A 20,503-nucleotide genomic window follows, 5' to 3' on the forward strand; every position below is an offset into this window, starting at 1 on the left:
GTGCTATTACTGTCGAGAAAGCACGCCCATTACGCGCTTGTGGTGTCGAAAAAAAGTACGCTCATTACGTGCTTGCGTTTGCTGCCAAAAAAAAAAAGAAGAAACATTGTTACTTGTTTGTGTTCACTGTCGAAAAAACGTTCGTTTTTTTCCTTAAATAATACATGAACGTTGTGCGTCTATTTTTATCACAACCTAACTTAGGACTAAGCGAACGGACGCATCCCTTTCCTTAACCTTGGATATCCACCGTTTCTGCAGAAGAACCCGGAAATAGGTCTCTCAGTCTCACCAGTCCCCATTTTGTAGAACAGCCACCTTCTAGGTCCTGGGAATCACCACAAGAGAGGGAGCCCTGGGCCGCGTTCTGGGTCCAATAGAAATGTGTACATGAATCATTTTGATTTTCTTTACTAATGAAACAAGATATTAGATTCATTCCACTAGGTATTCCTTCACCACCTAGAAACTGAGTCTGAAACTTTAGCTGACACCACGACCACGGGGCCAGAGAGGTCCAGAATAGATTTAGGATAGATTGTTGAATAGTTTTAGTACCTAGTGGAATTTGCAGAAAGTAGGAGTTCGGTTGTGCCTATTCGCTATATCAGAGTAAATCTAATCTAATATCAGCGGTAATCTTACGGGGATTCAAATGGCCCCCGGTCCGGTAGAGCAGCACCCTTATTCACAGGGGGAGACAGATGGTCACTGTTCTACAGAATGGGTCTTTTCTTGGGCTTAGCTGGGGAACCCAGTTTTGACTGAAGGGGGCCTCCTCCAGAGATATCAAAAACAAGCATTACCGCCTGAAAATGCTGCTAACAATAACCTTCTTCCTTGAATAATCGAACCATTGACCACTGAAATCGCAGGTTGATACTTACTATGAAATTCATAGCCTTTGTCATAGCCCTTCGTTGGCTGAGTCGGTTGAGCTCCAGACTGTCACTCGATGGGCCGGAGTTCAATTCCCCCGGCCGGCTGATGAAGAGTTAGAGGAATGTATTTCTGATGACAGAAATTCATTTCTCGCTATAATGTGTGGTTCGGATTCCACAATAAGCTGTAGGTCCCGTTGCTAAGTAACCAATTGGTTCTTAGCCACGTAAAATAAGTCTAATCCTTCGTGCCAGCCCTAGGAGAGCTGTTAATCAGCTCAGTGGTCTGGTAAAACTAAGGTATACTTAACTTAAGATAGCCTTTGTCCCGGTGTTTTTCCGGAATAACTTTTTTTCTGTGCATTTGACAGAGATATTACTTAGCCATAGTATACTTTACATCCCTACCTAATTTTCGGCAGCATTCCTTATTACTTATATTAGAAAAAAGTATATTCATAAGATTAAAATAAAGCAGCCGAAGCCAGTAACGGAATACTCTAATGTACGAGTTCAAAGTTATACGTGACGTAAACATATGACGTCCCGACTCCTCCCACAAGGTGACGACGACAAACAGCTGCCTCTGAAATTCTGAATGAATATTCGCACCTTGTCAAGGCTTCAAGAATGGCGGCTATGATAAGTCATTGTCCCCGTGGTTGCAGGACAGCTTTTGTGATTCGACTTGCACAATTGTTTAGAAGTGAGGAGGCCCGTGGAAAACCCTATGCAAGCTTGAACAGGTAAATGAATAATAGGGCCTTTATTTGGGTAAGGAGTACACCCGGACATCCAAGGCTACCAAGTTTTCGTCATTTGTTGACTTCCATAAGGCGCAGAAAGATTATTATATATGCTCTATAAAGCAATAGTTGTTGATTTCTTAGTAAACTGTAACTTGCGGAACAACATTAAAACTTGCTTTGCCAAAAAAAAAAAAAATGTCATGTGTTATAATACATCACTGAATGACCTCTACAGGTCCATTGATTATAATGTAATTATGTTAAATAAAGGATCCATGTAAGGGCATGTCACTTCATACGATCGCTCCTGTCCTCTTAGCGACAGAGTACAACAATGGCTGAATTTTAACATTATAATGAAAGTTGTTTTCACATTCCATAGAATATTACAGGCATGGTAGTTCGATTGTTGGTAGGCTTTTAAATACCAAGATTGCTCGCACACTAAAAAGTATAAGTATGCTCGGTCCTTTAATTTGCTCACTTGAATGGTTCTTAATTGAAAGTGATGAATTGGCAGATCATCCAATTACGTTAAGATCACTTACCAACCTAATCCTATGCAATTGTCTATTTGTTAAAATGATCGTTACTGTCACATTAGGAAAAATATCAAAGGAGTTATGACGAATGCCAAAGTTTTCTTCACTTTGTTAATTGATTTTTAGTTATATAATTTTTCAATGGAGAAATAGTGATAGAAAGTAATTTCTCGGATTACTTGTGGAAACCCCTTTCTTCAAGGATTCTAGCACTCGGCCTCATGGCATAAATCCTATATACTACTACTAGTATACCACCACTACTACAAAATGTAAACAAGGAGTATTGGTTGTATTTCATTGTTGCCAGAGGCAAGTTAATGACGTCATAAGTTACGTCATTATATCTTCGAAAGATATTCCTCTGAATTTGCTGGCGATGTCTACAAGAAGTCGGTGTTACTCTTATAATCACCAGAATTATGCAACTTTCGTAATACAGAATACAGTCAAAAATTAGGTAGGGATGTAAGATACCCTGTGACAAAGTGTCGTTTTGTCAGGTACGTTGATAAAATTTTATTCCGGAAAAACACCGGGACACAGCTGTGAATCTCATAGTTGTCCATTCATTCACAATTGGCATAAAAGGACAGGAACAAGAGATTCGACTGCAAATGTAAGATATCATAGAGGGTACCACTGCACCCCTATAAAGTTTCACCCCCTGTCCACCCCACCAGCATGGCTGGATCCCATTAATCCTCCTCCTTATGGGCCTGATGTTATTCAAAAACTATAAGCAGATATTGCCATCTGAAAGAAAAGACTAACAAAAACATCCTTCCTTAACGAGTAGGAAGAGGATTAGTCCATTTAGCTACAGTAGGAATAAAAGAGAGGAACCAGATATGCAACAATGTATCCATGAAAACATAGCAGGTACCATTGCATCCCCCAACTATGGTTTCATCCCCTCCCCAACACACTAACAATGAATGGACTCACATAATACCCCTCTCCAATGGGCCCGAGATGACACACACACTCAGGCAGTATTTCCTGAATACAGATGCTAAAGATATCCCCCTTCTTAAGGCAGTAGGTAGAGGATAATTCCATTTAGCTACAAAAGGAATTAAAGGAGAGGTACCAAATATGCAATGGCATATTCATTGAACCTTAGCAGGTACCACGACACCCTTATGGTTCCTTATTCTCCGAGCACCATTATCAGTGAGTGGACTCATTCAGTCCTAAGCCATAATTGGCACAAAGTAATGTAATAATCATTAAAATTTGGCATTTGAACCAGAAAATAAATAACACCCTTCCTTGAAGCAGTATGTCAATGCTGCTTAGTTCATTCAGCTACTGAAGGCATAAAATGAGAGGTACCACACATGCAATTATGCACACATGAAATCATAATAGGTAACACTGCATCCCTAACTAAGGTTTCACTCCTTCCTCACCGCACCAGCAATGAGTGGATACATATAACCCTTCTCCCTAATGGGCCCCAGGAGATGTATTTATTATAATCAGGCATCCGCCTAAAAATAGATGCTGATGACGACCTCTGTCCTTTGGAATTTGAACTGTCAGCCATTAAAGTGACAGGTCAACACTTTGTCCAGTCAGCTGCACGGGGAATGTCAGGCCAGAAGCCAGATATTCAAGTGGATATACAGGGACTCATAGCATATACCACTGCAGCCCTAACTGTGGTTTCACAACCTTCCTGCCTCAGCCTGTAACGAGTGGACGCTATCCATCCAGTCCGTAACAGGCCCTAGGTGTTGTACGCATCAAAAGCAGGCTTTACCGTCTGAAAATGGATGCTAACAATAACTGATCATTCCTTACAAGAGTAGGAAGATAATTATATAGTTCATTCAGCTAGAAGAGGGATTGAAAGATGAAATTATATAGTTAGTTCAGTTTTCAGCTGAGCTGAAGAGGATTAGACTTATTTTTACGTGGCTAAGAACCAATTGGTTATTGAACGGGACCTACAGTTTAGAATGAACCACATTATAGCGAGAAATGAACTGCTCTATGCAAGAAATCATAAGAGGTATCACTACATACCTAATTACAGTTTTACCCTTCCCACCATACCAGCACTGACTTGACACATTCAACACGCGCCCCCAACCCCACGCCCCGCCGCAAACTCACGCGCACACACCGGGCCAAAGTTAATGTTAACACTATAAGCAGTCAGTATTGCCTGAAAAATGATGCTGCCAATAACTTCCTGGAGATCAAAGTCAGACAATTAAACTGCTACAATCCCGTTTGTGCATATACTGTATACCTAAGGAACATATGAAACGGCACAAATAAAAATTAGACACATACAAAAATAATGCCCACTTCATTACTAAGTTAAAGCATAGAAATGGATTCTGGAGAAGAGTGGAGATTTGTGGAAGATAAAGCAGAAGAGAAACATAAGTGAAGGAATTTCACAGAGAGGCTGTGTGTGTGTGTGCGTGTGCGTGTGTATGTGTGTGTGTGAATTTGCAGTAAACAGTGGGAGGCAACAAGAAAATAATACTTCACCTTTGCTGCTTGCCCTTCTCATAGATCTTTTAATTAAAAAAATGGTCAGGGATGGACGAGGAGAATTGTATTGGCGTAACGACTGAAACTTGACACACTTAGAATATGCAAGTGATGCTATTTTAATCAGGAAAACACCACAAGGTTTACAATGTTGCTCATCAGAATACATCATACATCAAGAGAGACGGGACACATTAAATCTTTGAAAAACGTAAGTGATGACAAAAGATTGTAAATGAAATATATATACTGTATATATATATATATATATATATATATATATATATATATATATGCAATATATATCATATATATATATATATATATATGTAAATTGATATATATATATACTGTATATATATATATATATTATACATAGATACATATATTGTATATATATATATATAATATATCTATATATATATATATATATATATATACTGAATATATATATATATACATATATATATTTATATTGTATATATGTATATGTATATATATATATATATATACATATATACATTGTATATATATGTTTATTTATATTGTACATATGTATATGTATATACACACATATTTACACATTTACACACACATACATTGTATATGTATATATATATATATATATATATATATATATATGTATATATATATACAATACACATATAATTATATATATATATATATTTATATACCTTTTGCCTAAAAGGAAGTTTCGATGAACGAGCAAAGTCATAAGGCGAGAGTTGGCCACGACTTGTAAATTATTACTGTTGACATGTCTCGAACAAAAAAAGAGATGATATAGCATGCATTCATGCGTGATTCAGACCTAACAGAAAAGCCGCATTTGTAATACATGCTTGAGTCGCCCTTGATTATACATAAATATCATTTGCATATATATGAAAGAGTTGTAATATAATTTTAATTACGCAGATTTCGCGTGTTTAATTAGCAAAATTAATATTCCGGCTGTCGGTACCGTCCCAGCCCACGGCGAAAATGTATCCGATTCCGGTACGGCATTTCCAAGTTAGATGTTATCTCTTTTCACTCCTGCCCATTTGTAGCTTTTCCTTCATATATATATATATATATATATATATATATATATATATATATATATATATATATATATATATATATATATATATATATGTGTGTGTGTGTGTGTTATATGTTGTGTATGTACTATATATATAATATATTTACTATATATATATATATATTATACTATATATATATATTAAATACATATATATAAATACATACATACAAACATACACATATATATATATATATATATATATATATATATATATATATATATATATATATATATATAAAATGCATCACATTTCCTTTTGTTCCAGTTTAAAATTCTTTATTTCACACTTAATTGCTCATAAGACCTTTTTACTGTATACCTACTTATTTTGCCTGTTTCGACATGAATTGCTCTTGGAATTGGAATATAAAATTTAGGCCACTGACCAAGCGCTTAGACCTATGAGGTTAGTCAGCGTTCAAAGGGAAATTGAGAGTAAAGTGGGTGTTTTAATGTGTAACAGGAAGAAACCTCAAAGCAGTTGCGCTATGAAACAATTGTTAGGAGAGGGTGGAAAGTAATATGGAAGGAAGAAAACACAAACAGAAGTACAGTAAAATGAATGAAATGGGGCCGAAGGGACGCTAGAGAGAACATTAAAGTAATGCCTACAGTGCACCGCGTAAGCTACACTAATTGCACTATCCCCCTATGGGGATAAATTGTTCTTCATTTCACTTCGAAAAATTATTCCATTCACTTACTTCCTAGTCGACATTATATTACAGTAAACAGCTACATGAAAGTTATTTTAGTCATGTCTTTCTTATTGACCGTTCCTCCTCCTTTATCTAAGAATACCTGTTTCTCTATACCCATACACTTACTTGCAATAGATTAATCACGAACTGGAATTAGTTTTTGTTTCATCACCTTCTTCTCCTGAAGGGATTTCGCAATTCGACAGAGTTTATTACCGAGAATTAATTACAAAGAGTGATAATCAGATCAGCCATTTACCACAATTAAAATCATATGGATCTCGTACAATTATTCTTCCGTTTCATTTTGGTCTTTTGATGTTTCTCAGTCTTGTGATACACATCCGTTACTATTTCATGTTAAATGATGTTTTACCTTGAAAGTAACCTTATGTTTCCTGGTATGACTGAAGCCAAATCATTGTAACGGGGATAGTTCTTCATTGAAGGGGTGGGTAGGGCTCTCGGCTAGCACGCTGTTGACCCAGCGTTCGACTCTCCGACCGGCCAATGAAGAATTAGAGGAATTTATTTCTGGTGATAGAAATTAATTTCTCGTCATAATGTGGTTCGGATTCCACAACAAGCTGTACAGTAGGTCCCGTTGCTAGGTAACCAGTTGGTTCTTAGCCACGTAAAATAAATCTAATCCTTCGGGCCAGCCCTAGGAGAGCTGTTAATCAGCTCAGCTGTCTGGTTAAACTAAGATATACTTAACTTTTTAATGGGGATGCGGTCAGCCTAAGGTCTCCTATAGTTCAATAATTTTGCGATGTTACTATACTAAGCATATATTTCGACCAACAAACATTCATAGGTGCTATCCCAACATTTGCTCCTAATGCGATTTTACATTTCTCTATTCAATCTGTATGTAAGTGTAGAAAATACAAGTCCCTAGGAGGCTCAAGAATACCTTGGTTTTTCCAAATGCTACTTTTTTTACTTTTTAATAGATAATGGTGGAAGCTCATACCTACTAATGGACATTACCATCAAATTAATAGGTAAATAACACAATTTGCTCAATAAAGGCAAAATATAGTAGAGTTGTTACCCATAAGCAAATAATATTGAATTCATAATGAATATAAATAACACATCGAGACAAAACATTCGTTTTGTGAGAAACGGAACATCTTGGGGCACTTTAAAAAGATTATGCACGCGCGCGCGCGCGCACACACACACACACACACACACACACACACACACACACACACACACACACACACACACACAACAATACAACCAGTGTCTACCTCTTACAATAAAATACGCAAGTCATTAATATTAGATCTTTAAATAAAACAAGTACTTTCGGAATACTGAAAATGAAACAATAATATTAAACTTTCCAATGGAAATAATTTTACACACTATCTACTATCTATCTATCTATCTATATACATATATATATATATATATATATATATATATATATATATATATATATATATATACATATAAATACATACATACAATGTGTGTGCATATATATATATATATATATATATATATATATATATATATATATATATATATATATAATATATATATATATGGGTTTATAATATAAAAAAGCCTTCTAAATGAACTAAAAGAGGATAAACTGAGAAAATTACGACAATGTTATGCACCTAAAAAAGTTCTTAGGTTGGAAAGCAATCATGGAAGCTGTTTCCAAAGGAGAGAATTCCTTCCAGGCCGGACCATTCACCCCAAAAGATTTCACTTGATAACTAGTTGGCATTGATAGGGAATGTTTTAAAAGTCACTGAAGCTTTTTTGTGGTCTGAGGAATATATTCCTTTGCACAGGCTGAACCCTAGATCTAGAAATATTATCCTGCCCTTCTCTCGGGCCAAATCAGGAATGGCAACGCCCAGCCAACCCTATTTTTACTGTTTTTCTCTGATAGGATCTACAAGTCCTGTCACTCTATCTATCTATGTATTTATCTATATATCTATGTCTCTATTTATCTAGATATGTATATATATATATATATATATATATATATATATATATAAATATATAAAGATAGATAGACAGATAGATAGACAGATACAGATATACAGTATTTATGAATATGTATATATATATATATATATATATATATATATATATATATATATATATATACATACACACACACACACACACACACACACACACATACACATATATATATAATATATATAGAGAGAGAGAGAGAGAGAGAGAGAGAGAGAGAGAGAGAGAGAGAATCTCGCCTATGACGCGCCGAATTTAAAGCACACATGTCCATTCCCATTAAAAACCAGAGAACGAGAAGTAGCATCAGAATAGGGTCAATCAAGACTTAAAGAGCGTCGTAATGAGCGCGGGGGGAGGGGGAGGGGGAGGGAGGAGGCAGATGGGAGGAGGGAGGATGGGGAGTGGGATTGTGTGTGAGTCTGTGAGTACTGCTGCGGCTGCCCCTCCTGTCAACATCCCCACAGATATTGATCATATCCATCCTACGATTGTCCTCCAATCGCCCTTCCTCTCGGGGACTCCCAACACAATGCCCCTCCAACAGTTAACCTACTATTAGTGCCCAGCCACCGTTCGAAAGCACAAAGGCCTCCCCATGGGTAATGCGCCAGCCGTTGGGTATGAAGTACTCCAGGTGTGCGCTGGCTGACGCGTCCTTCAGGAGCAACGGGTGATGGTTTTTTAACGACCAGGGTTGGAAGAGGGATTGTGTGGCATCGTAACTGATTTGAATGTTTTTTACCCCTGGAATGGCACAGACTCTGAAACTAACCATTGTAAATATCAATTTTTTTGCAGTTTGGAAATTATTACAGTTAAAATGGAGTGTAACTACACTCAAATGAGTACTGACGATGTATAACAAGTGTGATCTTGAAGACATAATTTGAGGAACCTGTCATTTCTTTATGCAACAAAAAACGGAATATTTCTTGGGCCTTAAAACATCCTCCAGATACATACTTGAGGAAGCGACTCAAAGGTATATGTAGCCTACTGTCAGACCATTACGCTTGGCTCCAAGAGACCATGCCATAAGATTCTTAAGTAAACTGTCCTTGTACTACGTACAAACGTCGAGGAGTTGGTTCTCGAATGATAAATCAACTGATTCATTCATTCACTTGTTCGCTAGACAACTAATAAATAAATATTTATGCAAACATTCAGAACGCACGTATGTTCCTGTCATAAAAGTATATAGTATGCACTGTATATAATACAGCACACTCTGATTTCCAAACTTAAAGAAAAATACTCATATGAAAAAATATATAATTTTGAAAAGCTCAGTGTCAAAGACACAAATCCCACACAAAGGCTTATCATGTGAAGGAAAATACAAATATATTTCCTGGGTTTTATCTCCTACTTTTATTCCTAAGTATACTAGGAGTCCTTTTAGACTTTCACGAGGCTCTGAAGCTTCTCTTCGATATCACCAGTCAACACCAACATCCACAAACATCCACCACTCCATTCCGTGTGGGGTTCCTAATAAGCCTACAGAGTGGAGAATTTCTTGACCAAATGGTACTTTTACAACTAATGGCTCCTCTTTGGTGCTGTTACTGGGCCAGCCGTGGCCTTGCAACGGAATGCTATGTAATGGCTGCCAGTAAGACACACAAAAAAACAAAAGAATACAGGAGATGTATGCTGGATTGGACGCCATGGCACTCCCATTTCACTGGTCGGCCATCTTTCGTGAATTCGGTTACTTGGTTAAGCCCAGTGGCCCGCACGAGTGTAAAATGTATTTTTTCCTAGGGGGCTGAAAACCTTTGCAACGGAATGCTATGTAATGGCTGCCAGTAAGACACAAAAAACAAATACATATAAGAATACAGGAGAGTTATGCTGGATTGGACGCCATGGCACTACCATTGAACTGGTCGGCCATCTTACGTGAATTCGGTTTTTTGGTTAAGCCCAGTGGCCCGTAAGAGTGAAAAATGTATTTTTCCCTAGTGGATTGAAAACCTTGCAATGGAATGCTCTGTAATGGCTGCCAGTGGGACAAAAAAAACACATAAAAGAACATATAAGATGGGAATACAGGAGAGGTACGTTGGATTGGACGCCATGGCACTCCCATTGCACTGGTCGGCCATCTTACGTGAATTCGGTTTTTTGGTTAAGCCCAGTGGCCCAGTGTAAAATGTATTTTTTCCCAGTGGGTTGAAAAACCCTTGCAAAGGAATGCTATGTAATGGCTGCCAGTAAGACAAAAAAAAAAAAACATAAAAGAATACAGAGGATGGGAAGACAGGAGAGGTATGCTGGATTGGACGCCACGGCACTCCCATTGCACTGGTCGGCTATCTTACGTGAACTCGGTTACTAAGTTAAGACCAGTGGCCCGTAAGAGTGTAACTGTATTTCTTCCTAGTGGGCTGAAAGCCATAGTAACTCCAATCACTTTCCCAAACAATATTATGTTCTCTGGGGTTTCTGCATTTCAAGAGTAGTAACTATGTCCTCAAGCTGGTGACAAGCTTTCACGAGGCTCCTGTTTTCCAGAGAAGCGAGTTCAAGTTTAATATGTTATCGTACATATGACAGTGAAGATTGTTTTATTTGGGAATCGCTTTCACATTATATAAATATTACAGGCAAGGAGTCAAACACAACGCCTGCAAACCTCACTCATGACATGCATAAAATACGGACTACTGGATAGACGGCTGTTATTTTCAAGGTTATAACTCGTTATATACATACACACATATTTATTTATGTGTGTGTATGTATGTATGTATATATACATAAAAATACTCATGGATCTTGGTTATACTATCCCCGCAGAGTACGTTCCGAGTCAATCAGCCATAATATTATTGAATATATATATATATATATATATATATATATATATATATATATATATATATATATATATATATATATATATATATATATATATATATATATATATATATATATATATATACACGCCTATTTTTCTTTTTGGAGTGTGTAAATCAGCAAGTTAGGGCATTCTGGTTCTCTGCAAGTCTTCAGGTACGAGACTGCAACCCCCGCGCTTTTTCTTGACTCCCTTCTGGCACTGATAGCCATCCACACGTGGGCTCACTAGTGGTGGTCGACGCAAACTCACAATACAAAGATATCAAGATGTTTCACACAGGAATTTCCTCTAAGGAAAAAACCAGACGTTAAAATGTATAACGTTAGTCTTTAAAAGGGCAAAGGGGGAAAATTTTACACTACCTATTGATATCGTTCAATTGGAAATTCTGAACAACACTGGATGTTTCCTCAAATGGCATGATGCATTACTATCATTGGAAGCACCATCGTCAACAAATGTTAGTTAATTACTATATGATTTATAACTGGCTGATGAATTAGGCGGTTCTTTTGAAAACGTTATGCGTTTGATTATAAAGAATGGATGGGAAATTTTACCTTTGAATTGTGATTGCACATATTAATGAAAAAGGGTCATCGGCAGATAGAAGCTGTTAGGCTAATTACCTACCTGCGCGCAAACACACACACACATTCATACATATGTATATGTATACATATACATATACATACAGTATATGTGTATATGTATACATATACATAAATATATACATATGTATATGTATACATAATATATACACATATCTATATATGAATATATATATTTGTAAATGGTTAAATAGGCTGATGAGGGAACATTTGTATAGAACATACATCACAACGTATGTTTAGCAATATTCGTAATGCAACCCAGAGCTGACCTCGAAAATGATCCATTACACAGCTAACAGCAAACTATTTGTATGAGAATGCAGACGTCAGAATGTTAATTAAGCAAAGAGCTATGGACACACCCAATATTAATTACATTGCGTGACATGGGAATATGAAGTGACTTTAGGACTGCATTCCTAAAGCACTCAAAAATAGCGCCGTTTAAATACACTCCAAATGTATCCTACGACAGTCCACTATACACAATTTAACTTTTATGTTGAAAAGGATCGAATGCTTTCATAAACATCACTGGGTGAGAGTTCGGAAATGTCTCATTGTACACTTTTAGTCAAACGTAGAGGGTTGACTATATTTTACATTATTTTGTTCTTTGCGTTGAATGAAGATCAAAATACACAATAAATTTCAATTATTATTCTGGTTACCTATATCACCTGTCACACCAAATTTCAAATAGTTCGAAGCGAGAAGTGTAAGCAGTATAAGGCAATGATCCTGGATTAGATGCGCTGTTTAGAATTTCCGTCTTCAATGTTTACAAGACTTATAAACAGTAAAATGATTACAATAATGCAGTAAAATTATTACAGTAATAAACATTTGGCTAACTGAGGTAAAAAGTTTAATAATAATAATCTGCAATATCCTATTTATTCGAATACATTAACTGCTGTCAATTTTGTTGCAAACCATTGAAGATTTAATATGATGCTTTTTAGGATCCATTCCTTTTCAATGAATTTTGAATTTATGAACTGTTGCTTACTTTTTTTTTAAAGTGCTGCACAAAAGTATTCTACAGCTAAAAATTGAGCCTGAGATTTTTTGCCAACTCATACTCCCTTTTTATTGTTTTGAATAACACCCCATGCATACATTGGACCATTACGTTTGGCTCAAAGAGACAATGCTACCAGATTCATACGTAAACTGTCCTTCTGCTTCTTACAAATGTTGAGGAGTTGGTTCTTAAATGAAAAAATTAAGATATAATTATTCACTCATTCGTTTAATTTATAACTGCATATAAACATCAAACTATAATTCTATTATCTCTTACAGAAATATAATTTAAATTATAAAAGCAAAATGAAATCTAGTCATTATCCATATTTAACGTATAAGAGAAATTTCTAGTCATTATCCGCATTTGAGGTATGTGAGAAATTTATAGCCACTATCCACATTTGAGCTACGAGAGAAATTTATAGTTACTATCCATATAAAGATATGAGAGAAATTTCTAGTCACTATCCACATTTGAGGTATGAGAGAAGTTTCTAGCCACTATCTACATTTGAAGTATGAGAGAAATTTCTTGTCACTATCCACATCTGAGGGATGTGAGAAATTTCTAGTCACTATCCACATTTGAGGTATGACAAATTCCTAGTCACTATCTACATTTTAGGTATGAGAGAAATTTCTTGTCACTATCGGCAGTTGAGGTATGAAAGAAATTTCTAGTCACTATCCACATTTGACATATGACAGAAATTTCTAGTCACTATCCGCAATTGAGGTATGAGAGAAATTTCTAGTTACTATCCAAATTTGTGGTATGAGAGAAATTTCTAGCCACTCTCCACATTTGAAGTATGAGAGAAATTTCTAGTCACTATCCATATCTGAGGTATGAGAGAAATTTTCAATCACTATCCACATTTGAGGTATGAGAGAAATTTCTAGTCACTATCCACATTTGAAGTATGAGAGAAATTTCTAGTCACTATCCAAATTTGAGGTATGAGAGAAATTTTTAGTCACATTCCATATTTGAGGTATGAGAGAAATTTCTAGTCATTACCCACATTTGAGGTATGAGAGAAATTTCTATTCACTATCCACACTTAAGTTATGAGAGAATTTCTAGTCACTATCCACACATTTAAGGTATGAGAGAAATTTCTAGTTACTATCCACATTTAAGGTATGAGAGAAATTTCTAGTCACTATCCACATTTAAGGTATGAGAGAAATTTCTAGTCATTACCCACACTTAAGGCATGAGAGAAATATCTAGTCACTGCCCACATTAAAGTTATGAGAGAATTTCTAGATACTATCCACATTTAAGGTATGAGAGAAATTTCTAGTCACTATCCACATTTAGGGTATGAGAGAAATTTCTAGTCACTATCCACATTTAAGGTATGAGAGAAATTTCTAGTCACTATCCACATTCAAGGTATGAGAGAAATTTCTAGTCACTATCCACATTTAAGGTATGAGAGAAATTTCTAGTCATTACCCACATTTAAGGTATGAGAGAAATATCTAGTCACTGCCCACATTAAAGTTATGAGAGAATTTCTAGTTACTATCCACATTTAAGGTATGAGAGAAATTTCTAGTCATTATCCACATTTAAGGTATGAGAGAAATTTCTAGTCATTATCTAAATTTAAGGTATGAGAGAAATTTATAGTCATTATCCACTTTTAAGGCATGAGAGAAATTTCTAGTCACTATCCACATTGAAGGTATGTGAGGAATAAGCTAAAGATTCATCACAAAAAAAAACTCTCACTAACGATAACGAAAATACCCTTTTATCTGCCTACAGCAACAAATACCGAACCAAAAACAAAGCAAAGCCGAGAGGGTTACAGAAGGGGATGCTCATTTGGGCGGACGGGATACATCCAACTGATGGCTTCAGTCTTAAGGCTAATCTTAATTAAATCTATTAACGGAGTCATGCTTCCATTTTCCGATTCAACTTTCAATTATAGGCGGAAATAGAAATCTCTCTCACTAGTTCGTCAGAATCCCTGCCCGGCGCCAATCACATCATTCCGATGAAGCGAGATTCAAATCGGCTAAATGCAATCCCTCGTCGCTAATGAGTTTGTTAAATGATTTCTTTCACGATCGATCGGGATCGGTGTGAAAATATTTCTCGACAAAAAAGGGGCAGTCTTTCAAAACTGCTCCAAAATCAAGGGAAGTGGAAAAAGAAGAAATATACAAACGCATGACAGAGTACGCGGCAATCAGAAACAAACAAAGTAAAACCTGGGAAAATATGCTAAATGACATTTGACTCAGATGCAAAAACAGAAAAAAAGATTAAACGAAGTCATATTCAGACACAAAAAGAAACGGCAAAAAGAAAAAAAATACACAACATGAAAAAAGACGACAAAACCATGGTAGCCATTAGTTTCCAAACAAGGGTCTCTCTCTCTCTCTCTCTCTCTCTCTCTCTCTCTCTCTCTCTCTCTCTCTCTCTCTCTCTCTCTCTCCTTAGGGGGAAAGGGGGCATGGCATGGTGGCATAGGAATAGCTTGGGCAGGGAGCAGGCGAATTTTTACCTGAAAACCACGGGCAAAGGATAAGGAATGCATTAGCACTTTTTTCTTCTTTTTTATGAGTCTTCGCTGTGCATTAAGAGGTCCTAATGGGTTATAGATGTGGCGTGTTGAAAAAAAGTACAGCAGCGGTAGGCTGGTAAATCCTTTTTTTTTATCGTGCTCTCTCTCTCTCTCTCTCTCTCTCTCTCTCTCTCTCTCTCTCTCTCTCTCTCTTTTCACGCTGAACAATGGAAGAGAAAGGGGAGGCAGTGAAGGGCCTCATCCACAACTACCCATGCGTTCCATCCAACCTTACACACACACACACACACACACACACACACACACTCGCAAACAGATTAAAGTATATATTTTATCTGATGATACAGCTCGTCAACATATCGACTTATGAAGGTTAAATGAGCGGAAAAGTGTTACGAAACGCCATGCAAAAGAAGCAATTCAAAGTGGTAAAGTGAAATTAAGACGAAGATTTCTTTTACGTAATCAATTTTAATTTGATGGGAAAAAACAACAGAGCTGTGGAAATAAATGCGAAAGCAATATTAGAAAGTGTTTTTAGTAAGTATAGAGGGTGGCGCACGCAAACTATAGGTCAGAAATACCCAATTTGGTTTGCATAAGAATAAACAGATGAGGAGCAGTTGCGTACGTGCTGTGAAAAGAGCGACCTGCTGCTGAGGTAAGTTAGCAATGAAGTGGCAAAGAAGTCGTGACATCTGGTGAACAGAAGGCCCATAATCTGTAGTGGAAAAATGATTGACATAACAAACCAAAGAGTAGGCAGACTCGTAAATTCTAAAGCTAATCATATCTATGAAAATTCTCACCTCCTTCAAGGAAAATTATATTACTAAACATGTTTCCTAAATTAAATATTCAGTTTTAACTCATTAGAGTAAATTGAGAAAAGGAACTGGTTAAAGAAATCTGCAGAAGGCACGTCAGCAAATACCGTATTGGTCAGTTCTCCAAGGCTAAAAACATTGCTTTTCTGGGATGCAGTTTCTCCCCATCCATAAACATTTAGTTTGCCTTTTGAGCCTTTTACATATATATATATATATATATATATATATATATATATATATATATATATATATATATATATATATATATATATATATATATATAACATACACAAACACACACACACACATATATATATATGCATATGCATATGTTTTGTACTTTATTTATGTATGTATGTGTATATATATATATATATATATATATACACATATATATGTGTTTGTGTATGTATAGTATGTATTTATGTATGTATGTATGTATGTATATATGTATAGATATAGTATATATATATGTGTGTGTGTGTGTGTGTGTGTGTGTGTACATACTTCTCAAGATATCTCCTAAAGCACAGCATACAGGAAAAAAGTCAACTGACTGCAAATGGTATATCAACGCCTGTGCTATATTCTCAGTCTAAGAGTAGTTGTCACGCAATATAGAATTTGAATTTTCAGAGAGATATCTGATAAAACCCGTTATATGCATTGTCAATTAGCTTTCGATATTACGGATCAATATGTCACTGCGTATAATCAAATAAACTGGTATAACGCAAGCGATATCCTGTGACAACTTATGTCTACCAGTGCTGGCATCAGATAAACTGGTTACTAACAAAACACCAGAGGATGCGGCTCCAAGTGACAAGCGTGGTACAGCTTTGCTCTTAAGTGGTATGATATGATTGCATAGGATATCGTTCAAAATTCACAAACTGGCAACCTAACATGATCCATATTTATCCATTATTTCAATACGAAAATACGATTATTTCATACAATAAGGCCATAATATGTTTCATAAGAGTGAAATCTGTTATATGTTTCAAAACTGTAAGAAAATATCACGTGTAGCCCAATTTTGAAAAAAATAGTTACGAAACATTTTCAAAACTTTCGTTCACGAATTCCCGATGCGTTAGACAAAAAGAATTCATCCAACCTTAGTTCAAATGTTAAATAAAAAAACGAAAAAAAATTGTCATAACATTAATATTGCTTTCAATGCAACCATAAAATTGGAAATAGTCCTATTTTACTATTTTTACACCTCATCGCTGAAAAATACGTAAATAATAAGTAAATATAAAAGTAGAATGCATCCACCGATATCAACAATGAGTAGCGACAATGGAATTGTCTTGAAAACATTGTCTTGAAAACATTTATTTTATATTTGTTAGAGGAATATTTGGATTTTCATAAAAATAAAATGATTTAAGTTATACTTCTTAACCACTTCAAAAATTATGGCTTCCTAGCAAATATTCGCCTATGTAATTATTCTTTTGTTGAAGCCAAGATTTTCTTCCTAGGCCCAGGTGTGTTACATTTCTTTACTTGCTATAAACACATTACACTTAGCCATCCCATCTCTATATTAACAATTTCTGTCCAGAAAGCATATGAAGTTGTCTATACATTCTTGCACTTCAAGTTACCGTATGAATGAATAAATTATACGCCAACAGCGAGCAGAAAGACTTCAAGAAAATAATATTTTTAGCCAGTTAAAAAACAAGTGTTCCATAGGCCTTGATATTAACACTAATAGATATTTCGATTAATAGCCATCTTCTCCATATAATTCAATTCATTATATTTTTTATTCCTCAAAGAACAGGTAATCTTTACAAATAAATTCTTTTTAACAGAGGTTACACCTCAGAAGACAGATTATTTTTTTAGGACTATAAATCATTTTGAAACATACAGACAGCTTGAACACAGCCTAAAACGTCAACATTCAAAGAAAAGTTACTGTAATTTATATTCCTATTTTGAAAATGTTGTTACGACTGTTGAGTTTATTAGGTCTACTGCTATAATACTACAGAGGTAGTTACGTTGACCAGCCCGCGGAGCATGTTAAGCGCGCTGTCATTGACGGCACCGCTAACCTTATCACACCGTGCTTTGAGCCAAGCAATGTAAAGAAAAAAATCAGTTCAAATCATACAGGTTACGAATTATACCAATGCATAATTGGGATCATATTATATAACCATAGGGGAAATAGTGCTAGCTGTGAATTCGCAAACTTGTGGATATGCTTGAAATTGGAAATGAAAAAAAAAAGTTTAACACTACTTGGCAACGTTACGTTGAGTCTGAGATTTTGGACGATACAAAAAGAATCATGTCGCCTCAGATTTGAGCATGACGGTACAGTCAGATACAACAGTTAAAGAACCAGCGTTGAGGACAAGGGGGTAGAGGGAACATTGCATGCTAGGCCTAAGCTTACTGTGCCTATCTCCCGTCACCTTTTCTGGGCCTCAGATCGTCTTTTGATAGCTGTCTACAGTTTTCAGATTATACCTATTATACTCGGCCAAACATTATTCAAGAATCTGGAGCCGACGTAATAAAGTTTATTCAATTAACAAAGACGTACTGTATACACAAAAAAGGCAAATGATATAAAATTAAATTCAAGTCAGAGAGAGGGAGAGATCTGAATTTATGAATGTTTGGTCTAATGACCTGGCATTGAGAGAGAGAGAGAGAGAGAGAGAGAGAGAGAGAGAGAGAAAAAAAAATTTGAATTTATGAATGTTTGGTCTAATGACCTGGCACTAAACCAAGAGAGAGAGAGACGGAGAGAGAGAGAGGGAGAGAGAGATACTCTTCACCTACGTGCATGTCGAATGTTGTAGATAGATAGAGAGCCATCAACTCTGAAAATTCCTATCTCGCAAATAACAGAGGATTGCCCGAGTACTTACCCAGAGCTGCGATGTTTGCACATTACATCAAACTCAATCAGACCGCCATAACCGCGTTATTAGCCAACATCCCGCAGAAGATTAATTCCCAGAACGGAAATAAGCCTCACAAAAAAAAAAAAAAAAACCTTCTGGAAAAAAAAGTAACGGCGAGCCATTAAGAGTGTAAAAGTGGCTATCAAAAGAAATTTGATAAAAACCCAATCGTATCAATACCATTCCATCGGGGCGATGAAAAGTGATTATCGAAACTCGGAGGATTTTTATGCATTAACTTTATTCACATGCATTAGCGGGAGAGCCGGCCTGGCCAAAACTCATTTATATTTACAGAGCTATTTCGACTCTCCGGAAATAATGGTTCCATGAAGTATATGCCCCATATTTTCATTAGGATACCGACAGACACTCTGGTCGATCTAGCCAGCGCCTCTAGCGAGCCCTGCGCGGATTGCGGCTATTTCTAAGTTCGGAGGTCGGTCTTGATTATTTTCATTTAATGGAGATCACACAATCTGAATTTTTCTAGGGAGCTGTTTCTTATTCAGAATGCTGGATTTTCAAAGAGAACATATTATTTCAACTGGAAAATACATGTAAAAAAAATAGTAGCACTCACAATGCAAACTTAAAAATCGAGATTTTTTGCATAGGAAAAGTGAACCTCAGAAGGAAGATGCAGAACCCGAGATCCGACATTTTTGTCATAAATGTGATAAAATACTGAGTTTCTATGTTACTTAAACACTTTACTTCAGTATATTAAGGTAAAATAAATTTCTTATCACATTTGAACAGCGGATTTGGTCTAATAAACTAGACTTTAAGCTCTTCCAGGTTATAGGTACGTGTGCGCGAAAGGGCTCTGCCGGCGAGATTTATCCTGATTTGTTTGGGCAGATATTAAGAGGGATAGGACTAGTGTTCTTTTCTTTCAAAAAAAGTCTCCCCCGTTCGGATTCTACAGCTTGTATACTTCTTAAAAATATTAAACACCTTAATGAACAAAAATGTGCTAAAAGCAAAGAGAAGGAAAAGAAATAACTTAAACTAAAATATATAATATGCAGCATGCGTCAGTAATTAAAGCCGATACCTCAAAACATTTACCAACATACGACTGACAAACCATCACAAATATCCCTACAAATATTCCCCTTTTCAATACTGCCATTTC

The 20,503-nt window shown here is 36.0% G+C and overlaps 1 long non-coding RNA gene across 1 annotated transcript in view; it reads right to left on the minus strand.

Annotated features, from left to right (window-relative positions):
* LOC136838775 (uncharacterized) overlaps nucleotides 1–20,503 on the minus strand; it is a 256,954-nt gene that overhangs the window by 236,350 nt on the left and 101 nt on the right. The window lies entirely within an intron of this gene.

This window comes from Macrobrachium rosenbergii, chromosome 5 (assembly GCF_040412425.1).
Source record: "Macrobrachium rosenbergii isolate ZJJX-2024 chromosome 5, ASM4041242v1, whole genome shotgun sequence".
Classification (NCBI taxonomy): Eukaryota; Metazoa; Arthropoda; class Malacostraca; order Decapoda; family Palaemonidae; genus Macrobrachium; species Macrobrachium rosenbergii.